This window comes from Triticum urartu, chromosome 2A (assembly GCF_056163025.1).
Source record: "Triticum urartu cultivar PI428250 chromosome 2A, HENAU_Tu73, whole genome shotgun sequence".
In the NCBI taxonomy this organism is placed as follows: Eukaryota; Viridiplantae; Streptophyta; class Magnoliopsida; order Poales; family Poaceae; genus Triticum; species Triticum urartu.
In genome coordinates, this window is record NC_141874.1 from 175,736,062 (window position 1) to 175,745,922 (window position 9,861).

Sequence of the window (9,861 nt, forward strand, 5' to 3'; positions counted from 1 at the left end):
GTTTCTCTGAATTTCTTTTCTTTTTATTCGAGTTGTACCAAGGAGAAGACCACGATGAATATGTTGAGTGGCTCTCATATGAATAACTATTGAACTAATAAGAGCCCATTTTACCTTGTCTTCTCCTGTTGAATAAAATGTTTTGCAGATTCCAGCTTAGTCCATGGCACTCTTACACTATTATTATTTTCATATCATTCGGTCATGCAAGTGAAAGGCAATAATGACGATATTCGATGAGCTGGCCGTGGCAAGGAGAAACTGGTATGAACTCGACTTGTTATGTCTGTGTAAATATGTTTAACCTAGTATCCAGGCTTCAGCCCATTATTATTAAACATGTTTGCAATGACAATTAGAGATTATAGTTTCTCATGCCATGCATAAGTAGCTGGGAGTGGATAATGATTTATCTTGGATATCAACATAGTGTTAAAATGATTGTGATGTAGTATGATGACATGGTATCCTCCTCTGAATGTTCGAGTGGCTTGACTTGGTACATGTTCATGCATGTAGTTGAATCAAAACCAACATAGCCACTATAATATTTATGTTCATGGTGTTCATATCCTACTCATGCTAGTGTCCAATGTTACTTATGCATAATGCCTGGTTATGATCGTTGTTGCTCTCTAGTTGGCCGCTTCCCAATCTTAAATTGCTAGCCTTCGCCTGTACTAAGTGGGAGTTCTGCTTGTACATCAAAAACCTTGAACCCAAAGTTATTCCAAATGAGTCCACCATACCTACCTATATATGGTATTACCCTGCCGTCCTAAGTAAATTTTCATGTGCCACCTCTAAAAACTTCTAAAAATTATCCTTTTTGTGTGTCTGGATCCTTCATGGAATGACAGGAGGTGGCCAATATCTTCTGTGGTAAGCATGTTATCCTCAGGTCGAGTGTTTATTCACTCGCCATCGCACGAGGAAATGGGCGGTAATAGGGATGCCCAGTCCCAAACTACAAACATAAAAAAAGAGTTCATCTCTTGAATGATCAAACAAAAACTCCCAATCGAGTCAAAACCTTTACTTTCGTCTTGGGAACTGCCAGTAGCGTGCTTAGCATGGAAGATGTTGATAACTGATGGTCATGAAGTGAATAAGAAGGTGCATGTCTCAAAATTCCATGTATCTCTGTTTTAAAAATTGAGCTCTGGCACCTCTGCAAATCACTGCTTCCCTCTGCGAAGGAACTATCTATTTACGTTTATGTTGTGTCATCACCTTCTATAAACAAGTGCCAAAAACTGAGTAGAGCACAACGGTCATGATTTATGCATTGTGTATAGCTAATGTTGGGTGCATCATGATTGGATATTTTCTACCATGAATTACAATATTTAGTCGCTGCTTGAACTTCGGAGGTGCTCTGCATTTATGTTTTGCAGTTTTAGAAAGGGCTAGCGAGATACCATTATTGTCATATTATATCATGGTTGTTTTGACAACGTGTTGCTGTTTGAGATATCTTATTATTGCTCGCTAGCTGATTATTGTCATTGATATGAATCATAATAATCTTTAAGAGTTATTGTTGACATGGTTAGTTATAATGTTGGTTGAAAACCTGGGTGCCGTTTAAGCTTATTTATGCAAACAAGAGCAAAAGAGTTCGTAAAAGTTTTTCTTTCTCACTTTCAGTTTATCAACTGAATTGCTTGAGGACAAGCAAAGGTTTAAGCTTGGGGGAGTTGATACATCTCCAACGTATCTACTTTTTATCATGCTTTTCCTCTTGTTTTGGACTCTAATTTGCATCATGTGAATGAAACTAACCCCGGACTGACGTTGTTTTCAGCAGAACTACCATGGTGTTGTTTTCGTGCAGAAATAAAAGTTCTCGGAATGGAACGAAACTTTGCGAGGATTTTTTATACCAATAATAAGAATTTCTGGAGCCAAGACCCACAAGAGAGGGGCCCCTGGGTGGGCACAACCCACCAGGGTGCGCCCCCCTCTCCTGGCGCGCCCAGGTGGGTTGTACCCACCTGGTGGCCCCGCTGATGACCCCCCTAATACTATAAAATCACATTATTCCAGAAAAAATTAGGGAGAAAGAATTATCGCGATCCACGAGACGGAGCCACCGCCAAGCCCTGTTCTTCCTCGGGAGGGCAGATCTGGAGTCCGTTTGGGGCTCCGGAGAGGGGGGGGTCTTCATTCTTCGTCATCACCAACCCTTCTCCATCGCCAATTCCATGATGCTCCCCACTGGGAGTGAGTAATTCCTTCGTAGGCTCGCTGGTCCGTGAGGAGTTGGATGAGATTCATCATGTAATCGAGTAAGTTTTCTTAGGGCTTGATCCCTAGTATCGACTATGTTCTTAGATTGATGTTGCTATGAATTTTCCATGCTTAATGCTTGTCGCTTTGGGCCCGGGTGCCATGATTTCAGAGCTGAACCATTTATGTTATCATCATTATATCCATATTCTAGATCCTATCTTGCAAGTTGTAGTCACCTACTACAGTTATGATCCGACAACCCCGAAGTGACAACAACCAGGCCCACTCTCGGTGATGACCGTAGTTTGAGAAGTTCATGTATTCACTATGTGTTAATGCTTTGTTCCAGTTCTCTATTAAAAGGAGGCCTTAATATCCCTTAGTTTCCAATATGGACCCCACTGCCACGGGGGGATAGGACAAAAGATGTCATGCAAGTTCTTTTAATAAAGCATGTATGACTATTTACGGAATACATGCCTACATTATATTGATGAACTGGAGCTAGTTTCATATCGCCCAAGGTTATAACTGTCTCATGATGAATATCATCCAACAAGTCACCGATCCAATGCCTACGAATTTATCCTTATTGATCTTGCTATGTTACTATTGCTACCATCACTGTTACACTTGCTACAAATTATTGATATCACTGTTACTATTACCGTTGCTACTGTCACTACTATCAAAACTAGTAAACTACTTTGATATTGATCACTTTGTTGCGGATAATTAATCTCCAGGTGTGGTTGAATTGACAACTCAGGTGCTAATACCTTCAAATATTCTTTGGCTCCCCTTGTGTCGAATCTATAAATTTGGGTTGAATACTCTACCCTCGAAAACTGTTGCGATCCCCTATACTTGTGGGTTATCAGGTACCGTTCACCCCTATGAGTATATTGGGCCTATTGGGCCACAAGAGTGGAGAACACCAGCCCACAAGGGGCTGGCGCGCCCCCCATGGTAGCCGGCCAAGTGGGGAAGGAAAGGGGGGAGGATTCGGCCTCCCCTTCCTTCTCTCTTCCCCCCCTTTCCTTTCTTCTCCAGCAATTAAGGAAAGGGGGCGCCACTTGGGGCGGGAACCCAAGTAGGATTCGACCTACTTGGGGCGCCCTCCTGGTGCTCCCTCCCCCTCCCACCTATATATATGTGGGGGGCGCCCCTAGCACACCCCGGACAATTTCCTAGCCGCGTGCGGCGCCCCCTTCCACTATTTACACCCTCGGTCATATTTTCATATTGCTTAGGTGAATCCCTACGAGGATCACTTCACCATGACCGTCATCGCGCCGTCGTGCTGACGGAACTCATCTACTACCTCGACATCTTGCTGGAACAAGAAGGCAAGGAACGTCACTGAGCTGAACGTGTGCAGAACTTGGAGGTGTCGTACGTTCAGTACTTGATCAGTCGGAGCTAGAAGAAGTTCGACTAAGTCAACCGCGTTGCCAAACGCTTTCAGTTACGGTCTACGAGGGCACGTAGACACACTCTCCCCCTCGTTCCTATGCATCTCAATAGATAGATCATTGTGTGTGCGTAGATTTTTTTTGTTTTCCATGCAACGTTTCCCAACAGCATGCACCCATGTTTACAAGTCTGCTCTGCGATAGTATCGGTATAACTTGAGGAAAAATTACTTTGAAGGCAAGGCTAACATGAACTTGCCCAAATATCTTCAGTGGAAAATATATCGGATGAAGACTGGAGAGGCCTCGTTAAACATTGGTCTGATCCAAAGTATCAACTACGTTATATATATGTGATCAGATCACATGTTGAACTCCTATTTACGCATGTGCCTCACAAATCTATCTTCTTGTAGGTGAATTATTGAAAGAACAAGGCCAACCGTACAAAAGTGAAATTCCAACAAACGACGGGATCTCGTAGCTATATTGCACACTGCCAGGCTCTTGTAATTAGCTATTGTTTCACACTTTTCGCTATGCCATATTATCATATCTATATTGACTTGTTCCAAATGCAGAGGAAAGACCGCAAGGACCAAAAAGTACCTGAACGAAATGTTGTGGAAATCTTCAAGGACTGTCACACCAGCTAGACGAAGGGCATGACTACACCAGTCAAAGCCGCTGTTGTAAGTCCTTAATCCTCATGCCTTTTAACTACTACTTACTCTGACTTGTGCATTGAACTGCACAGTTTGCACCCATTGTCTATTACTCTTTTCAATTTTATACACAATTGTCTTAGCGTGTCATTGCACATTACAAGATTTAAAACAGAGGAGTGATGTTTCTATCATCTTGATATGTAATCTAGTTCCGTGCTAGACTTGTCTACACAATGTTACAATTGCATGTTTGTCTGTTCTCAGTTGTTTTGTAATCTGGTACCTTCCTTTTGTTTTATGGTTGTAATTTGTTTTGTTGTGATACAAAATTTGTTCTTAACATGTAGCCACCGGCTCAAGAAAATAGCAAGCCATTTGTGTATAGTCTATATTTGCACTGGTGGTGAACTTTGATGCCCGGTGGATGTAATCTGTGCAATCGCCTTAATAGCCTAGCGTTAGTTTTTTGCTTATTTATTTCCCTAGTCTTCTTTTTCCTTGGTTTGTTAGTGGTCGCAACGAACTCCGCCTATGTTGTCTCTGTTGGGGAACGTAGCATAAATTCAAAATTTTCCTACGTGTCACCAAGATCTATCTACGGAGTCATCTAGCAACGAGGGAGGAGTGGATCTACATACCCTTGTAGATCACGCGCGGAAGCGTTCAAGAGAACGGGGTTGATGGAGTCGTACTCGTCGTGATCCAAATCACCGATGATCCTAGCGCCGAATGGACGGCACCTCCGCGTTCAACACACGTACGGAGCAGCAACGTCTCCTCCTTCTTGATCCAGCAAGGGGGAAGGAGAGGTTGATGGAGATCCAGCAGCACGACGGCGTGGTGATGGAAGTAGCGGGATTCCAACAGGCTTCGCCAAGCGCTGCGGGAGGAGGGAGATGTGTCATGGGAGGGAGAGGGAGGCACCAGGGCTCTGGTTTTGCTGCCCTCCCTTCCCCCCACTATATATAGGGCCAAGGGAGAGGGGGGGACGCAGCCTTGGCCCTTCCTCCAAGGAAGGGTGCGGCCAAGGGAGGAGTCCCTCCTCCCCAAGGCACCTCGGAGGTGCCTTCCCCCTTTAGGACTCTTCCTTTCCCTCTTCTCTTGGCGCATGGGCCTCTTGGGGCTGGTGCCCTTGGCCCATATAGGCCAAGGCGCACCCCCTACAGCCCATGTGGCCCCCGGGGCAGGTGGCCCCACCCGGTGGACCCCCGGGACCCTTCCGGTGGTCCCGGTACAATACCGGTGACCCCGAAACTTGTCCCGATGGCCGAAATAGCACTTCCTATATATAATTCTTTACCTCCGGACCATTCCGGAACTCCTCGTGACGTCCGGGATCTCATCCAGGACTCTGAACAACTTTCGGGTTACCGCATACTAATATCTCTATAACCCTAGCGTCACCGAACCTTAAGTGTGTAGACCCTACGGGTTCGGGAACCATGCAGACATGACCGAGACATTCTCTGGCCAATAACCAATAGCGGGATCTGGATACCCATGTTGGCTCCCACATGTTCCACGATGATCTCATCGGATGAACCACGATGTCAAGGACTTAATCAATCCCGTATACAATTCCCTTTGTCTAGCGGTACGATACTTGCCCGAGATTCGATCATCGGTATCCCGATACCTTGTTCAATCTCGTTACCGGCAAGTCTCTTTACTCGTTCCGTAACACATCATCCCGTGATCAACTCCTTGATCACATTGTGCACATTATGATGATGTCCTACCGAGTGGGCCCAGAGATACCTCTCCGTCACACGGAGTGACAAATCCCAGTCTCGATTCGTGCCAACCCAACAGACACTTTCGGAGATACCTGTAGTGTACCTTTATAGCCACCCAGTTATGTTGTGACGTTTGGCACACCCAAAGCACTCCTACGGTATCCGGGAGTTGCACAATCTCATGGTCTAAGGAAATGATACTTGACATTAAAAAGCTTTAGCATACGAACTACATGATCTTGTGCTAGGCTTAGGATTGGGTCTTTGTCCATCACATCATTCTCCTAATGATGTGATCCCGTTATCAGTGACATCCAATGTCCATGGTTAGGAAACCGTAACCATCTATTGATTAACGAGCTAGTCAACTAGAGGCTTACTAGGGACATGGTGTTATCTATGTATCCACACATGTATCTGAGTTTCCTATCAATACAATTCTAGCATGGATAATAAACGATTATCATGAACAAGGAAATATAATAATAACCAATTTATTATTGCCTCTAGGGCATATTTCCAACAGTCTCCCACTTGCACTAGAGTCAATAATCCAGTTCACATCGCTATGTGACTAACACTCAAGGTCACATCCCCATGTGACTAACACCCAAAGAGTTTACTAGAGTCAATAATCTAGTTCACATTACCATGTGATTAACACTCGATGAGTTCTGGGTTTGATCATGTTATGCTTGTGAGAGATGTTATAGTCAACGGGTCTGAATCTTTCAGATCCATATGTACTTCGCAAATTTCTATGTCATCTTGTAGATGCAACTACTACACTACATTTGGAGCTATTCCAAATAACTATTCTACTATACGAATCCAGTTTACTACTCAAAATAATCTGGATTAGTGTCAAAGTTTGCATCAGCGTAACCCTTTACAACGAACTCTTTTACCACCTCCATAATCGAGAAAATTCCTTAGTCCACTAGTTACTAAGGATAACTTTGACCGCTGTCCTGTGATCCATTCTTGGATCACTCTTGTACCCCTTGACTGACTCATGGCAAGGCACACTTCAGGTGCGGTACACAGCATAGCATAATGTAGAGAGCCTATGATAAAAGCATAGGGGACGACCTTCGTCCTTCCTCTTTCTTCTGCTATGGTCGAGCTTTAAGTCTTAACTTCATACCTTACAACTCAGGCAAGAACTCCTTCTTTGACTGGTCCATCTTGAACACCTTCAAGATCATGTCAAGGTATGTGCTCATTTGAAAGTACCATTAAGCGTTTTGATCTATCCTTATAGATCTTGATGCTCAATGTTCAAGTAGCTTAATCCAGGCTTTCCATTGAAAAATACTTTCCAAATAACCCTATATGCTTTCCAGAAATTCTACGTCATTTCTGATCAACAATATGTCAACATATATTTATCAGAAATTCTATAGTGCTCCCACTCACTTCTTTGGAAATACAAGTTTCTCATAAACTTTGTATAAACCCAAAATCTTTGATCATCTCATCAAAGCATACATTCCAACTCCGAGATGCTCACTCCAGTCCTTAGAAGGATAGCTGGAGCTTTGCATACTTATTAGCATCTTTCAGGATTGACAAAACCTTCCGGTTGTATCACATACAACCTTTCTTCAAGAAAATCGTCGAGGAAACAATGTTTTGACATCCTATCTGCAAGATTTCATAAATAATGCAGTAATCGCTAATATAATTCCAACAGACTCTTAGCATCGCTACGAGTGAGAAAGTCTCATCATAGTCAACTCCTTGAACTTGTCGGAAAACATCTTAACGACAAGTCGAGCTTCCTTGATGGTGATACTTACCATCATTGTCCGTCTTCCTTTTAAAATCCATCTGTACTCAATAGCCTTACGACCATAGAGCCGTTTTGCCAAAGTCTACACTTTGTTTTCATACATGGATCCTCTCTCGAATTTTATGGCCTCGAGCCATTTATCAGAATCCGGGCCCACCATCGCTTCTCCATAGCTCGTAGGTTCATTGTTGTCTAGCAACATGACTTCCAAGACAGGATTACGTACCACTCTGAAATAGTACGCATCCTTGTCATCCCACGAGGTTTGGTAGTGACTTGATCTGAAGTTTCATGATCACTATCATAAGCTTCCACTTCAATTGGTGTAGGTTCCACAGGAACAACTCCCTGTGCTCTGCCACACACTAGTTGAAGAGACGGTTCAATAACCTCATCAAGTCTCCACCATCCTCCCACTCAATTCTTTCGAGAGAAACTTTTCCTCGAGAAAGGACCCGATTCTAGAAACAATCCCTTATTGCTTTCGAATCTGAGACAGGAGGTATACCCAACTGTTTTGGGTGTCCTATGAAGATGCATTTATCTGCTTTGGGTTCGAGCTTATCAGCCTGAAACCTTTTCACATAAGCGTCGCAGCCCCAAACTTTTAAGAAATGACAGCTTAGGTTTCTCTAAACCATAGTTCATACGGTGTCATCTCATCGGAATTACGTGGTGCCCCTTTTAAAGTGAATGTGGTTGTCTTTAATGCCTAACCCATAAACTATCGTGGTAATTCGATAAGAGACATCATGGTATGCATCATATCCAATAGGGTGCAGTTATGATGTTCGGACACACCATCACACTATGGTGTTCCAGGCTGTATTAGTTGTGAAACAATTTCCACAATGTCTTAATTCTGTGCCAAACTCGTAATTCAGATATTCATCTCTATGATCATATCATAGATCTTTTATCCTCTTGTCACGATGATCTTTCAACTTCACCTTGAAATTACTTGAACCTTTCAATAATTCAGACTCGTGATTCATCAAGTAAATATACTCAACATCTACTCAAATCATCTGTGAAGTAAGAACATAACGATATCCACTACACGCCTCAGCACTCATTGGACTGCACACATCAAAATGTATTTCTTCCAACAAGTTGCTTTCTATTTCCATTGTACTGAAAACGAGGCTTTCAGTCATCTTGCCCATGTGGTATGATTTGCATGTCTCAAGTGATTCAAAATCAAGTGAGTTCAAACGGTCCATTTGCATGGAGTTTCTTCATGCATATACACCAATAGACATGGTTCGCATGTCTCAAACTTTTCAAAACAAGTGAGCCCAAAGATCCATCAACATGGAGCTTCTTCATGCGTTTTATACCGATATGACTTACGTGGCAGTGCCACAAGTAGGTGGTACTATCATTTCTATCTTATATCTTTTGGCATGAACATGTGTATCACTATGATCGAGATTCAATAAACCATTCATTTTAGGTGCAAGACCATTGAAGGTATTATTCAAATAAATAGAGTAACCATTATTCTCCTTAAATGAATAACCGTATCGCGATAGACATAATCCAATCATGTCTATGCTCAACGCAAACACCAAATAACAATTATTTAGGTTTAACACCAATCTCGATGGTAGAGGGAGCGTGCGATGCTTTGATCATATCAACATTGGAAACACTTCCAACACATATCGTCAGCTCACCTTTAGCTAGTCTCCGTTTATTCCGTAGCTTTTATTTCAAGTTACTAACACTTTAGCAACCGAACCGGTATCTAATACCCTGGTGCTACTAGGAGTACTAGTAAAGTACACATCAACACAATGTATATCCAATATACTTCTATCGACCTTGCCAGCCTTCTCATCTACCAAGTATCTAGGGTAATTCTGCTCCAGTGGCTGTTCCCCTTATTACAGAAGCTCTTAGTCTCGGGTTTGGGTTCAACCTTGGGTTTCTTCACTAGAGCAGCAGCTGATATGCCGTTTCATGAAGTATCCCTTCTTGCCCTTGCCCTTCTTGAAACTAGTGGTTTC